This window comes from Etheostoma spectabile, unplaced genomic scaffold, assembly GCF_008692095.1.
Source record: "Etheostoma spectabile isolate EspeVRDwgs_2016 unplaced genomic scaffold, UIUC_Espe_1.0 scaffold00569794, whole genome shotgun sequence".
NCBI classification, from domain to species: domain Eukaryota; kingdom Metazoa; phylum Chordata; class Actinopteri; order Perciformes; family Percidae; genus Etheostoma; species Etheostoma spectabile.
The window spans coordinates 26703-43891 of record NW_022605328.1 but is presented as its reverse complement, the minus strand read 5'-3'; the positions used below and the strand labels follow the sequence as shown (position 1 = coordinate 43891).

Here is a 17189-nt window from a genome sequence, read left to right as displayed (position 1 = left end):
AACATGTTCTTCCTTCCTCCTAAATATGTATATATACAGTATATAGATTAAATATGGGCCATAACTGACACTTATTTCTTCACAGAATCAATCAGCTCACTAATTGAACACAACACTGCTATTATTTGAACATGCTCCTTTCAATGACAGATTCAATTCTACAGAATGAGCAGCATGCATGTCATGAATGTTGGTTTTCTAGGACTCTACAACACTTACTAGTAAATTATTTGCCATGTAGAAATATCACTTTTTCCCAAAAAATGATTCATGAGTTTAGTGATGCTATTATTTGAACACAACTGTACATCAAAGCTATTTTTTAAACATCCATGACCAGGACATATGCGCCTGTGTTTGTCAGAGGAGTCAGTGATGCTCAGCAGTTTTATTCCAGAGCACAGCAGAAAGCTCTGCTGAGCTTCAGAAATGCTTGAGGAAATGGAGCTTGTGTGGACAATACAAAATTCCACTACCATATTACTTACTTACACAATACTGCTGGCTATACAAGTTTGATTTAGCAAAAACAACAACCTAAAACAAAAGGTCAAAGGTCAACTGGTGCCCCTCATTGCTAATACCATCAGGAACAATGGTTCCAATTTACTTTACTGGAGTAGAGCTGTTCCAGCAACATGAAGACAACACGGTAACCCCTACAGATACCAGTGAAAGCTAAAAATCTGTGGGAAAATGTTATATTTACAACTTTCCCGGCACAAAGAGTCCCGGATGACCCCCAATTTGTTATCGGCTGGCTAAAGGCTGGCAACAAAATGGAGGCCACACATAAATTGCTCAAAAGTAGTTTATTTATCACAAACTAACCAACAATGGATGCATGGATTCCCATAATGCAACTCCATAATAGTGATGTTGGCAGATAATTAACCCTCATGTCGTCCTCGGGTCAAAATGACCCGTTGTCCTACATCAGTGTTCTTTTTAATTACCCAAAATAACATGATTGATTCCACACAACGCTCTTTGCCAAGTACAAATCTCTACTTTCATTAATATTGGGGTGTCTTATTCAATTTTATAGCATTTGGAGAAAACAAAGTGTTTTTTAAATAGTTTTGAGTAAAAGTTGACATATTCCAGTCTGTGATTATCATCAACATCCATTCCTCTAATTTTATTCTAAATAATTCCTAATTTCTGCTTTTCTCACTCAAACATTAGGTATAATTTCCTATAAATGAGGTTTGTTGACCATAAATTCCAAAAATAACTGTAACAAAGTAAAAGTTAATAAGTTGGTGTAATGTATTGTTAAACGTCAAAAAAGTGACAAAAACTGAAGAAAATTTAAAACATTCATACAAAGCCTCAACAAAAGTGTTGATTTTCAATTTTGACGGGAAGACAACACAAGGGTTAAGAAAAGTATTGCGTCAGTCAAACAATGTTCCATAGACATAAATGTTGTTTCTAGTTTAACCCGTTTGTGCCGGATGCTTCGCGACGACACATCTACCGCCAGTTACTGCGTTGCGCAACTCTGACCCTCCTGCCGGCTGCTGCGTGGCGCAGCATTTTGTATTTGTCGGTCTTTTCATGACGCGTGCAGCAGAGAACGTCATTGGTTCAAATACACATGAGGCGGGTCTTGTTGGCCATGTGACCACCAAAATGTACCGTAGGTTGCTGAAAATCACGTCAATCAACTAGACGTACATATGCGTTTGTTTATGAATGTTTGAGAGACGAGCGAGAAAACGAAGGCAATCAGAGGAGGATTTAGACAGCGAGGGCGGGGACGTTGAGGTGGAAGATAGTGAGGAGTTTGGGGGGGAGAATGTCTTCATCATAATCGACCACTTCCTCTGTCGGAGCCGTTTTCTCACTCGTCTCTCAAAACTCCATAAACAAACGCACATGTTTGTCTGGTTGATTGACGTGATTTTCAGCAAACTACGATACATTTTGGTGGTCACATGGCTTGGAATAGCCAACAAGACCCGCCTCATGTGTATTTGAACCAATGACAGTGCGTTCTCTGCCGCACGCGTCATGGAAAGACCGACCAGTACAAAATGCTGCGCCACGCAGCAGCCGGCAGGAGGGTCAGAGTTGCGCAACGCAGTAACCGGCGGTAGATGTGTCGTCGCGAAGCATCCGGCACAAACGGGTTAAGATAGAGCTCTACAGCATGGCACCTCACTAACTCACTCTCTTGGTTTTTCTCTGTTGATAGAAACGGAGAGGAAGAGGAGTCAAACGTCACCGCTGTCAGCACTGTGACAAATCCTTCACAACATCAGGATATTTAAAGATTCATCAGAGAGTTCACACTGGAGAGAAACCTTACAGCTGTGATCAATGTGGGGAAACATTTTCTCGTAGTGATACCCTTAAAACTCACCAGCGCATTCACACTGGAGAGAAGCCGTACAGCTGTGAACAATGTGGGGAAACCTTTTCTCGTAGTAGTTACCTTAAAAAACACCAGCGCATTCACACTGGAGAGAAGCCGTACAGCTGTGAACAATGTGGGGAAACCTTTTCTCAGAGTAGTAACCTTAAAACTCACCAGCGCATTCACACTGGAGAGAAGCCGTACTGGTGTGAACAATGTGGGGAAACCTTTTCTCGTAGCAGTAACCTTAAAAGACACCAGCGCATTCACACTGGAGAGAAGCCGTACAGCTGTGAACAATGTGGGGAAACCTTTTCTCATAGTAGTAGCCTTAAATCTCACCAGCGTATTCACACTGGAGAGAAGCCGTACTGGTGTGAACAATGTGGGGAAACCTTTTCTCAGAGGGGTAACCTTAAAAGACACCAGCGCATTCACACTGCCTCGTTGTGAACATGTTTCAGAGCCAAGCTGTTTCCTCCTCCTCATGCCCTGATAGCTGTGTTGTTATATTCTGATCTTCTCTCCACATTGAAGGCTGACCAGCAGTAACTTTATCTTCTGAGCAGCATGTATGTTATTGTGGATCAGCTGGACTGTTTCTGCCTTTCCTCAGAACCCTTTACCATTTAGGCACCAGAATCGGTGCCTGAACCCATCTTTTTAAAAATATATTTTTTAAATGTATAGATTAAAAAAAGCACAAAAAGACAGTCGGCAACATTTAAGAATGGCTTGTTTATTGCTATATGGTCCAAATTAAATGTAAAAAAAAAGAGTAATATTTCTCCATTAAATTGCTGCTAAACGACAAAAACAACCACTAGATGGAAAAAGGCAGCACTGGTGTTTCAGTAGCACTAAATCCCCGTTACTATTCAGTCCGATAGATACCGGGTGTTAAGGTACCGGTTCCGTACTAGCACCGGGTTTTGGTACCCAACCCTAACCACAATGTACCCACCGTGGGAAGGAGAAGGCCCAAAGGAGAAACATTAAGAAGTTTAAAGATGTTTTGGTTGGAAAACGTAGACATGTTTGAAACTTTTATTTTTTTTAAACTTTCTTCTCATCTCTAGAAACATACAACTTTTTTTGGCTGACAGGATGTCAATATAATTTTCATTTTAGGAATACATTTTTGTCACCCTTATATATTTCTAAACTCCCAAAACTATAATCGTTGAGCATTGGGAGTTTAATAAGCACAAATTCAATATTTGTTTAAATTGGTCCTCTCATCATTAAGCAACACGTACGCTTTAAAGTTATTGTTGTTTTGTAGTTTAACATCATGTTTTCCTACTTTGTGGAATTTCATTTAATAATCTTTGTCTGACATTTCATATTTTCTGTGACTGAATGTGGTTTTAAATCTGTTGAGGTCTGTTCAGACTGAAAGTAAAGACACTGATGATGTTTTTACAAAATCAGAAAATAGAAAGTAAACTTGTAAAATAACATCAAGGATTGAATTGTTTGAAATGTTTTGTAATGTGGAACAATTAAATACAAAAAAGAAATTAAACGAGGCCTCGTGCTGATTATTTGTGGCTTAATTTTGTGGATTTATCCTTTCTGCCGTTTCTGTGTTTAAACTCCTTGATAAGAGAAAGTTTCCATCCACTAAAAGTGCTGAAAGACTCCAATTATTATTCTAAGTGTGTGCCAACATTATGGGATGGATCCCTACAGAGATAGACCTTTTAGTTAAAGAGTAAGATCCTTTTAGTTTATCATAAAACAGCCCCGACATCACCATCACCAAACCCACCAGACTCCATGTAAATAATCACTACTTTTAACGTGTATAGAGCAGCATATCTCCACCAGACTCCATGTACTATATCGTGACATGTTTAATTTACTGTATCATATTTTTTGAGAGACAGGTCCTACAGGACGTTTATTGGATCAGTCAGGATGGCCGAGCGGTCCAAGGCGCTGTGTTCAGGTCGCAGTCTCCACTGGAGGTGGGGGTTCAAATCCCACTTCTGACAACAATTATTTTCATTTGGAACTAATGTCTGAGAGTGGATATTGGGAATAAAGAACTTAACAGTTCTTTGTATTTAAGAGGACATGAATGTGCACAAGAAACGCAATTGCAAGTACAGCGTTTTGTGAGCATCTTTATTGTCAACACATGTAAAGTTACTGACTGTGATTTAACTGAGGGATTTAGTGAAAGTTATCTTTTGTTTTGTAAAACTTTGGGTTGTGTACAAAACAGGAGAAAAGGGTTCTTTTGTTGCATCCAGGCTGTTGTATAACAGATAAAAAGCGCAAATTGACATCATTGACCTAACATTCTAGATTGACAGCTTAACATTCTAGAAATTAAACCTAACATTCTAGAACTACAACATAACATTGTAGAACTGCAAGTAACATTTTAGGATCATAACTCTTAATATTCTAAAATTACAACCTATCGTTCTACAACTGCAACTTAACATTCCAGAACTGCAGTTTAACATTCTTGAACTTAAACCTAACATTCTAGAACTGCAGCTTACCATTCTAGAACTACAATGTAAACTTTTAGGACTATGAGCAACCTTTTGGGACCACAATTTATAAAAATTCTAATACTTCAACCTATTGTTCTTGAAATGCAACTCAAATTTCTAGAATGAAAGCTTAACTTTCTAGAACTGCATCTTTACATTCTAGAACTTCAACATAACATTCTAGAACTACAGCTTAACATTCTAGAATTTAAAGCTAACATTGTAGAATGGCAGCTTAACATTCTAGAACTTTGACCTAACATTCTAGAACTGCAGCTTAACATTCTAGAAATTAAAGCTAACTTTGTAGAATGGCAGCTTAACATTCTAGAACTTCAACATAACATTCTAGAACTGCAGCTTAACATTCTAGAAATTAAAGCTAACATTCTAGAACTGCAGTTTAACATTCTAGAAATTAAAGCTAACATTGTAGAATGGCAGCTTAACATTCTAGAACTTCAACATAACATTCTAGAACTGCAGCTTAACATTCTAGAAATTAAAGCTAACATTGTAGAATGGCAGCTTAACATTCTAGAACTTCAACATAACATTCTAGAACTGCAGCTTACCATTCTAGAACTACAATGTAACCTTTTAGGACTATGAGCAACCTTTTGGGAACGCAACTTAAAAAAATTCTAAAACTTCAACCTATTGTTCTTGAATTGCAGCTCAGATTTCTAGACCGAAAGCTTAACTTTCTAGAACTGCATCTTAACATTCTAGAACTTCAACATAACATTCTAGAACTGCAGCTTAACATTCTAGAAATTAAAGCTAACATTGTAGAATGGCAGCTTAACATTCTAGAACTTCACTTTAGAGCATGAGACTCTTAATCTCAGGGTCGTGGGTTCAAGCCCCACGTTGGGCGGTGGTGTTTTAGAGAGTGGGAATGCCTGAGTTCTGCACTGTATAATGTATTTGGGCAGATCATCTGTCAATCGCAAGATTAGCAGTTCTATCCCAGTGTAAAAATCTCTGTAATTTACCAGACTAAAATGTGCCTGCATTCTACGATCATGGCCTGTGCTGACTTCCTGTTCCTCAGATCAAACTAAAGTCTGGTGACAATGCATGTTCAAATTCTAAAACTTCAACTTATTGTTCTAGAACTGCAGTGTAACATTCTAGAACTACAATGTAACATTTTAGAACTGTAATTAACAGTTTAGGACCGCAACTCTTAAAAACCTACAATTTCAACCTATTGTTCCAGAACTACTCACAAACAAAACAACAAACTTACTCTCATTCAGAAGCCATAGAAGAGCGGTGCAAATATTTCATCACAGTGATGGCTTGTGGTAAGAAATTGGTCCTGACTCTGTTGGTTTTGGCGTAAAGTGCTCTGTAGCGCCTACCAGAGGGGAGAAGCTGGAATAGTTTGTGTCCGGGGTGAGATGGGTGAGAGGACATCCGTCATCACCTGCACACTTGATGAGTGTCATCGGTGGAAGTCTAAACCAATGATTACGGTGGCCCTGAGGTGCAAAACACAACGGCAAATCAGAAAACAACGGCAAATCAAAAAACCCAACACAAAAAGAGAAAACACAACGATAAAAGAGAAAACACAACGGCAAATCAAAAAACACAACACAAAAAGAGAAAACACAACGATAAAAGAGAAAACACAACAGCAAATCAGAAAACACAACACAAAAAGAGAAAACACAACACAAAAAGAGAAAACACAACGGCAAATCAGAAAACACAACACAAAAAGAGAAAACACAACGACATTAACCAAAACGGAAAAGGTAGGTACCCTCGGGCGACAGGAATCGTCGCTGATTGGACAAAAGAACTGGTCCGTCCTTTGAACCGGAAATACATCACGGCCAGACTTACGCGCGGAGAATTCAGTTGTGCTCCAGACAAGCGGGAGCACAGAGGTATCCGCTATCATGTATTGCAAACATTGTGGCAAAGAGTTCAAAGAGAAGCCTAACTTCTGCAGTGAATGTGGGAAAAGGCTGCAGGAAGACGGTGGCGACGCTCACGCGCGACCTTCAAGTAAGTAAACGGATGTAACGTTAGGCTACTTTAGGATAGTGTACCGTTAGCGTTAGCCTACCAGAGCTAGTTGGCCAACTGTCAGTTTCCAGACCTTACTCGACAATACCTTTGCAGGTGTTTCATGAATCTTGCCGTTTGGAGTGAACGATGTATTGATGCAGGTTATAACTTACAGTAGGCAGTGAACCTGAAGACAGATGAAGGGACATTCTAAAACGCTTAACGTGAAAAAGCTTAATGTGGTTTAATGTACCTAAACAACGATCAATCATCACCATATTTACCGTGGCCATATCTTGTCATAAACACTTAAACCTGTCAAAAAAACTAAACTGAAATCCAACGATTATAGAAGTTATCTCACGGTAACGTTTTCTTCTTCATTGTGTCTATGGCGAGGAAGAGGCTTAACGTGGCGTAATGTACCTAAACATCGATAAATTATCACCATAGTTTTCTCATATATTACTCCTCATATTCAGTACAAACTGTCAAAAAATCGGACCCAAAGTCCTATTATTATGGACGGTAGCTGACATTAAGCGTGTGTGCTTCATTAAGGGATATTGTAAGGAAAAAGCTTAACGTGAAAAAGCTTAACGTGACTTTTTACTTAACGTGTCCAATTTTTTGACAGTTGTACTGGTTATATGAGGACCAATATGTGAGAGAAATATGGTGATAATTGACGATGTTTAGGTACATTAAGTCACGTTAAGCTTTTTCACGTTAAGCGTTTTAGAACGTCCCAGATGAAGCATCTTCAGGGTTTAGTTTATTTGCAGGCCAGAATGAAAAGATTGTGTGTGTTTTAGATTTGTTCACTTTCTTGCTTCATTTTTATGTGTCACCAAAACTGCAACCCCTATTTTACAAAAGATGTGTTGTCAAAATGTGTTTCTTGTATGCTGTAAAACATTAGACTACTGCTGTATGTATGTGTATGTGTAATGTAACATATTTTTCCTTTGATACCATGTAGAATCACAGACTATTCAAACCCTACTCTAGGGACCTTTTAGAGTACCGAAGAGGGAAAAGCGGAGAAGAGAGGCAAAACTTTCATGTGGGAAAATGAAATCAAAGAAAATATGTAAAGTCCAGGTAAGTTGGTTACAGAGTGAGAATGAACAACTGTTAACTAGTTGTTGACATTCTTCCATCATCTCAGTCCTCTAAAAGGAAGCCTGATGATAGCGTCATCTTATGCTGACCAGTATATTTTTGCATAATACTAATGTGCTTCTGTGCCACGACCATATTACTCAGACAATGACACTGTCCTGTTTTCACTTTTGTACATATTTGCTAGGTTCTTATTATGATGAATATGTACCGTGACATGCAAATCATTGTATTACCAATTACCTGTATCGAAAAGTAATCTGCTGTTTACTGGGTTTTTGATGGGCACGTAAAAATTATGTTTGCCCGCAGCGGCTCAGGACTAAACCTCCATTCTAACCTCATAATTCAGTTGTACAGTTCATTGTATAATGACAATAAAGACCACTTCAACATAAACAGTGGGTTACTCTGTTTTCAGTGATATTTTGAGTTAATAATTGCCCATTTTGTATCCAAGTGTGACATGTAACATAGCGTTATTGATCATTATAAGGCTTGAGCTGTGGCTTGATTTAGGCTGTTTTATTTATTTTTTTGTTTTTTTTGTCTTTTATTTTTATCAACTCTCTGGTCAGAATAATGCCTTACAAGGTCATGTCTGCTTGTTTGCATCAGTTACTGTACTGCCTCTCTTGTTAAAAGGCCTTTTGGGACGTGTCATGTGTTAAAGTAAGGTAAAGTAAAACCAGTGTGAGTGCTTCTTACATTGTTCAAATCTGTGCAGTTAGCTACTTGCATAGCATTAAAATCTCAGAGTGGTGTCCTGATTTATGTTTGTTATTGCTGTTTCCTGTTTTTTACAGCTCTACATATATTTAAAAAAAATAAAATAAAAAATCAGAACAAATGCTTTTTGTAAGTAATTGTTGTTTACATGAACATTGAATCAGAAAATAAATACAACTTTAAGTGTAAAATGTCTCCATTTCAGTCCCACAGTTCAAGTTGCCAAATCTGAAAATTCAAAAGAAACATTTTTGGTATATTATCCTGTGATTTATCTCTTGAAGCAATTTGTAAATGTTGGATCACATTTATGAATGGGAAGTGTTTTTCAAAACTTATAATGTATAGTCCACCAGTCATTTACTGATAAGCATTAAGATGCATTAAAGCAAAATACTAAATAAGGAAAATTTTGTCTTAATACGTCCATGTTAATGTGGGATACCTAAGAAAGGTAGAAACAGGTTCCAATAGTCCATATCTATAGCCCAGCTATTTCCTTCAGAGTGATGTACAGTTCTGAGGCGGTCTTCCAGTCTTGTGGCTGTTGTAGTCCGTGTTGTTCCACTGCCTGTTGGAGGTATTCCTCTATGTCTGGATCACCGCTTAAATCAATCACTTGCCTTGCCTCAGGAAACACATCCAGTTCCCTGTCTTCAACAGCAAATCCACAGTCCCTTGAACCAAATCTGCAAAATTAGATGGGACAGTGATATAAAGGAGAAGGTTTGAAATGGTCATTGTTAGATTTGTTTGCTTGTTGATATACAGATATTTCTAAACAATGGTAGAGACAGATAGCTTCTAAATTCAACAATGGATTATACCAACATGTACAATTGTCCAAATATATCCCAGTTTAGGCTATACCACAACACCTTGCATTTTTTGTAATGTATATATATATATGATCATTACTACCTGTAAGGCAAGAGATACAGTTCATTCGGAATCCCTCCTGGACATGATGCATGTCTGCTTGGTCGAATCCGGTGCTTGTTCCATAGGTCCATACATTCATCCAGGTCTTGCTGCAGAACATTATTGAAGCAAAATCTCAGTAAGCACTGGTGTTCGTGGCTGCCATTGAAGATTCCAGAGTCTCTTAGGTCTCCAAACAAGTCCATCCAAAACTGAGACCTGGGGATGCATTATAATAGATAATAATATATTGTTATTTATAATGCGCTTTCACAAGTGCTCAAAGAGGCTTACATACAAATAACACCGTTTAAATGTGGATACATCTTAACAAAAGCATCACAGAGAAATCATAATGTATATCATATGATTATTACAACAGTAGTGATTCAATAACTTTGGGAAAAATATGGCTTCCTATGTTCAGTATTAGGCTATCACTTAGTGTTTAAGTGGCCTGAGTAAAACAAGAACACTAAAATAATCACAATGACAAATACGGAGATTTGAATAACACTATAACACTGATCAGTGTATAGAGACAAAGGTGATAATTATACAGCTTCCACTGTACTTTTCATCCATCAAACAACACAGATGTACCAACCTCCCTCTTCTGAAAAAAGACCACCATGACTCGATGCGCTGATTCGATGTTACAGTTTTTTCCTATGCTAACACACAATTTTGCAAACTAGTCTGGTTTTATCAAAATACATAACACAATTCACAAAACCACACACCCAAATGCAAACACCTCATATATCCTGCAAAATGAAGCACTGCAACCAAAACTACACATAGCATTATCAAAATCAAACTTTTGCATGAAATGCCACACACTTCATTCACATTACCAGATTTTTGCCTAACCAACTACACACTGTTGGGCATAATGAAAAGCCCCTCATCTTTACTATGCCTTGCCATATACTAAAATATGTTTTAGATTGTTCACATGCACAGAAATATTTGCAGATACACACACATGCTGGTAAAACTTATTTTATGTTTCACTACAGTGAACAAGTCAGTGCAAAAAATTGCAGATATATTACATGGGACTGAACAAAAATATTCTTACAAAAAACAGTAAACTGAAAAAGAAAATTTCAGACAAATATATCACAGTAAAAAAAGAAGCAAGAAAAATAATTACAGTTTTTTCCATTTGCCGCACAGCCGGTTCGGTCCACAACATCTCGGCATCACAGACAATATGTCCCCCCCACAGACATCGAGGGGGAGCACCTTGAGTGCCTTATCCATCCCTGAATTGCACCCACATCCATCTCATCACATGCCTCTTCCATAGCCTGCACAAGAGGCACGCGCACAAAGGGCCGCGGTCGTATACCTTCCACCGCCATGCCGAAAAGAACTCTTCTTTGAGGTTCAGACATGGTGAGAATGGTGGGAGGTATCGCACAAGAAATGGTGGGTGGTCAGCGAACCAGTTGTTTACAGCGGCTGCACGATGAACGCTCACGTTGTCCCATACTACAACGTACCGGTTTCCTTGATGGTCTGCATCATTCACATGCTCTGGTAGTGTGAGAATGTTGTGAAGTCTGTCCAGAAATGTGAGAATATGTGCTGTGTTGTATGGTCCAAGGTTGACATGACGGTGGAGGACAACATGCCTACTGGAGATGGCAGAGCACACTGTGATGTTCCCACCACGTTGGCCAGGAACATCTATAATGGCTCTGTGCCAATGACGTTCTCCCCCTTCTTCTGCTCTTTGCAGGTTAAACCCAGCCTCATCTATAAGATGACTCATGTGGGATTGCATGAGCATCCATTTCCAGTACTCTCTGAGAACAAAGAACAAAATCTGTCAATATGGTGTTATCCAGTTCTACTGGATAACAGTCAATACAGTACTTACATCCACATATGCTCGTCTGACCTCTTTTGTTTCCTTGAGAGTTTCTCTCAAACGGCACCTTATAAAGTTGTTTCATTCTAATTTGGTTTCGCTTGAGAATGCGAGCCATGTGGACAGACTGACTCGTTGATGTTGTGGAACAAGGTGTTGTCTTGGATGATGTGGCTTTGAATTTCCCGTAATCTGATTTCATTATGTTCCAAAACCAAGTTTACAATTCCAGCTTCCTGTACCCCGGTGAACATTCGGCCCCTTCCTCCACCATGGTGTCGTCTCTCAGTCCTTTAGAAAAAATTAAATAAAGAAATATACAGAGCTTGGACATTGCAGCCTAAATATTTCCCCCCCACAGTAGAGTACATTGTACAGGAAACTTGTACAGTTCATAAATGGCTGATGTCATACAGTAAGTAAACAGGTGTCACCCAACTGATGCACTATGTCATGGGGTGTACTGCATGTGTACTACATGAAATTTTAGTTACATACCTGTTCTCCAGTCTAAAGGTCCGGATGACAGAGGCGACAGTAAAACGGCTCAAGTTTGGCTGCACTCTCTGTCCAGTCTCACGCATTGTCAGCCCATGGTTGATGACATGATCTACTAAGGTTGCTCGGATTTCATTTGAAAGTCTTTGTCTTCTTTGGCCATGAACTCCTCTACCTGCTCTACACCTACCTCTCACTCTTCCTCCCCCTCTTGTTCTCAACCTCCCTCTTCCTCTTCCTCTTCCTCTTCCTCTTCCTCTCTCTGCAACGTCTTCCATTGTTGCTGTTAAAAAAAGGTGCTCACCTGTGGTCTTTTTATAGTGCTTACATCCTGATTGGAGTGTTGGCAATTAACCAATGAGGTGTTTGGCCAGGTGGCACATGTAATTAGCCAAATAGCTCATGTAGTGTCATTTTGAATGGCAGTGTTTTGAAATGGCAAACATGTGACTTTGTGTCAGATTTTTGTGTCTTATGCAGGAAACTGTGTTCAGTTCATTTTAAAAAGTGCCATTTTAAAATGCAAAATGTGTGTAAAGCAGAAAATGTGTTTAGACTTTCGGAGACTTGAGAGGAAGTTTTGCTCTCTGTGTGTCAGTTTAAATAATTGTGCTGTGCATGTCATTTTAGTGTGTTAGCAAATGGAAAAAACTGTAATGAGCCGTAACTGTGGCTAGACGAGCCTGCATAGTGGTCCATATGCGCGTGACGGAGGGTACATTGTATTGCTGCCATGGTCCCATTTTCTGTTCCGAGGTCAGTTCTCAATCTCATTGGAACCACACCAATACTCTTGGCACAATTAATATAATTGTGAGCAATGACAGATGGATTATTGTTCGTTGTCCACAAACAAGCCACATTATTTTTCTCGAAAAGCCATCGATACATCCTGAGAGTGCCAGGCCAAATGGTTTTAGTTTATCATATCCATCTACATGCCATATGTAGTTTGGACCCATGGAGTGATACGTGCGTCTTGTAACCTCCTGCGTGTTCTCAAAGCCGTCCCTCGTGGATTCAGCTGTTTCAGTAGCCTCACTACGACATCACGTTTAACGCGAAGCCTGTGCTTTGTTGGAGAACTTGACACATAGTCCGATAACCGAAGAGTATCCCTGGTCCTTCCAGCTCTGTCAGAATGGCACGCCTCACCTCAGGGAGTGGGGAATAGTTGTGTCTTTGTACAGCCCTGCTTCTTTTAAACGCGTCTTCAGCGTACGCAGACTCATGTTTACGTTGTGAAATGTCGACAGCATATCCAGTATCACGTCATATTCATGTCCGGCATCAAAGTATTGCTTAATAGCAGCGTGTACCTCGTCATTTGTGGCGCTCATGATTTGGAAAAATGGAAACAAACCCCGTCTTTCCGGTTCAAAGGACGGACCAGTTCTTTTGTCCAATCAGCGACGATTCCTGTCGCCCGAGGGTACCTACCTTTTCCGTTTTGGTTAATGTCGTTGTGTTTTCTCTTTTGTGTTGTGTTTTCTCTTTTTGTGTTGTGTTTTCTCTTTTGTGTTGTGTTTTCTCTTTTTGTGTTGTGTTTTCTCTTTTTGTGTTGTGTTTTCTCTTTTTGTGTTGTGTTTTCTCTTTTTGTGTTGTGTTTTCTCTTTTGCCGTTGTGTTTTGCACCTCAGGGCCACCGTACTGATGACATATAAAAGTATATAATACAAACATAATGAACATAATACAATACAATTTTGCCAGGGGAAGCTTAAAGGCCGTTACAAAGATAATGAAGACCATATGTTAACAGTTTTAATTACCTTCAGAATCAGAATCAGAATACTTTATTGATCCCCGAAGGGAAACTCTGTGTTGCAGTTGCACAAATAGTATAAATATCAAAGTAGAAATACAAATAAAGAAATATAAGGAGTGTGGACACTGACATGTACGGTATTTACATAGTTAAACAATGTTACTATACATTATTTGCATAATTAACATAATTTAGGAATTGCAATGGTAAAAAGTAAATAATAATAATAATAATAATAATTGTAGCAGTTGAGTATTGCACACATGTCAGGCCAGTGTTATTGCACAAAACAGATAATACAGATAATATTGTCCAGTTTCAACCTCTCTGAGTGTCTTAGAGCGAGGAGTTATAAAGGTTGATGGTCACAGGCAGGAACAACTTCCTGTGGCGCTCTGTGGTGCATTTTGGGAGAATGAGTCTGTCACTGAAAGTGCTCCTGTGATTGAGCAGCAAGCCATGGAGTGGGTGCGAGACATTGTCCAAGATGGCATGTAGTTTGGACAGCATCCTCCTATCTGATACCACCGACAGAGAGTCCAGATCCACGCCCACGACGTCACTGGCCTTGCGAATCAGTTTGTTGAGTCTGTTGGCGTCCGCTACCCTCAGCCTGCTGCCCCAGCATGCAACAGCAAAGAGGATAGCACTGGCCACCACAGACTCATAAAACATCTTCAGCATTGTCCTGCAGATGTTGAAGGACCTCAGCCTCCTCAGAAAGTAGAGACGGCTTGGTCCTTCCTGTAGAGGGCTTGAGTGTTCTTGGCCCAGTCCAGTTTATTGTCTAAGTGCACTCCAGGTATTTGTAGTCCTCCACAATGTCCACACTGACCCCCTGCATGGAAACAGGGCTCACTGCTGCCTTGGCTCTCCTTAGATCCACCACCAGCTCCTTGGTCTTTGTCACGTTGAGCTGTAGATGGTTCTGCTCACTCCATGTGACAAAGTCCCCCCTACCACAGCTCTGTACTCAGCCTCGTCCCCCTCGCTGATACATCCAACCACAGCAGAGTCATCAGAAAACTTCTGAAGATGGCAGGACTCTGTGTGGTAGTTGAAGTCTGTGGTGTAGATGGTGAAGAGGAATGGCGCCTGGCTTGAGCTTCAGAAGGCAGGACATGACAGATTACACATCTGTCACATAGTCAGTTTGTATTCTTAAATACCAAGTCTCTTGCTGTTCCTTGACTAGTTGCCCCCCCCCTGCTCTGCATCGCTCCAGGTAAGTAGAAAGCAATCTGTTATGCACCTTTGCATTGCACTAAAATGTCCACATTAGGACCTGAATCCAACAATAACTTTACTTGACACTCACATACATTGGTTATCAGGTAAAAATGTTGGTCAGGGGTTTAGTTACTGCTTGAAAAGGAAAATAATTGTTAGATGAATTATGATATAATTACAGATAAAGTGCTTATGACCCATCAAAGACGACAAAAGGATACATCAGTTGTCGGGGGTCTGATTTAAAGGAAATGATACTCTTTAAAAGTGTTGGGGTTCTAGCGTTAAACTAATGAGGAAAATTTGACATATCTAAGTTAACCCAAAGTTTCTCTTTCAAATGTTACATCTGGATCTTTCAAGTCCTGACCATTCCTGACCGGGAATTGAACCCAGGCCGCGGCGGTGAGAGCGCCGAATCATAGCCACTAGACCATCAGGGAGTCACGTATGTCAAGTTTGTCTTTGTAGATGTGAGTTTCCTTTTCACTTACTGGAATGACTCATATTGTTTTAGGCGAGGAATGGCACCGTAGTTTTAGATGTTAAAATGTGCGCACAAGAAAGCTGAGGGATACTGTGGGGAAATGGAGAATGACTAGGTTAACTGAAGATTTTAAATATTGTGAAAATTAACAGAACATATGAACACGTTAAACATATACGGGCATATAACATATACCTGCAGTCTCAGTCTTTGGATGGAATTGGTAGCGTATGCGCCCCGTCATAGTTACCGACAATTTTGTTGATGAATGAGTATTTCACATTGAACACTTAAGATTGGGTGTTCATTTAAAAACAGGGAATTGCCAGTAAAGATAAAAACAACAGATTCAGCAAGGAGTCTAATACGTTGCCACTAATGACTTTAGTCACTTCACCAAGCTATGTCATAAGAGTATAATGTAACTGATACAAATTCAGTCACATATGGTTTGTCTTCCACCTATGTAACATCAGCAATGGCAGTGGTGGGATTTGAACCCACGCCTCCAAGAGACTGGAGCCTAAAATCCAGCGCCTTAGACCACTCGGCCACACACACCTGCAAGCATCAGCTCTGATAAAAATTATATATATATATATATATATATATATCTGAAAATGATATATATATATATATATATATATATATATATTATATATATATATATATATATATATATATTATTGTGCTTTTATTGTGTTATCTATTTATTCTGTATTATCTTTTTGTGCAGCACTTTGGAAACCTTGTGTTTGTTAAAATCGTGCTATATCAATAAAGTGGATTGGATTGGATTGGATTGGAGTTTCTTCAGACTAAAGCAAAGACACTGATGATGTCATCCAAAAGAGACATAAAGGACAGCAACCTGTTTCCAGAGGACACTAAAGAATGACGGAGCAGCAGGAAACAGAGCAGCTCAAATAGCAAACAGCTGATTTATTCATCTGACTCGTAGAATAACGCCAATGATTGACTTGTTTTAAATGTCTGGGAATGTGGAACAGCTCCATGCTGACTACCTGAAATAAAACAAGGCCACATGCTGATTATTGGGGACTTGATTTGATGGATTTATTCTTCCTGTTGTGTCTCTGTTTAAACTCCTAATTTAAAGGTAAAGTCAGCATCCACTAAAGGTTGTGTTGTTGCTGCTGACAGACTCAGATTATTATTCTAAGTGTGTGGCAACATTATGGGATGGATCCCTACAGAGATAGACCTTTTAGTTAAAGAGGAACATCTTTTTAAGTTTTTTTTTAGTTTCCAACCAGACCAGACTATGAATTGATTCAAGAAATCAGTCCCCTATGGTCTAGCGGTTAGGATTCCTGGTTTTCAATCAGGTGGCCCGGGTTCAACTCCCGGCATGGGAATCGATGAAGGTCTCTAGCAAGATAAGTAAGCTTTTTGTTATTGGTCTTGTATCAAATCATAAATGTAGTTTGACGTACTACTCGTCATTAATGGAGGAAAATAGGAACAACCCCAGGTTTATCTTCAGCACTGTAGCCAGGCTGACGAAAGGTTACAGCTCAACTTTAAAAGTTTCTTCAATGATTAAATTATAACTATTAGAATCAAAATCCACCAAGACCTGCCTTTAACTGGCACTGACTTATCTCTAAACTCAGGAACCTT

At 39.3% G+C, this 17189-nt stretch overlaps 1 non-coding gene across 1 annotated transcript; it reads left to right on the top strand.

Moving 5' to 3' along the window:
- Nucleotides 1–16852: 16852 nt before the first annotated feature.
- trnae-uuc (transfer RNA glutamic acid (anticodon UUC)) lies at nucleotides 16853–16924 on the top strand. Its single transcript has one exon. It is a non-coding gene; the product is annotated as a tRNA-Glu (tRNA).
- The last annotated feature ends 265 nt before the right edge of the window (nucleotides 16925–17189 follow it).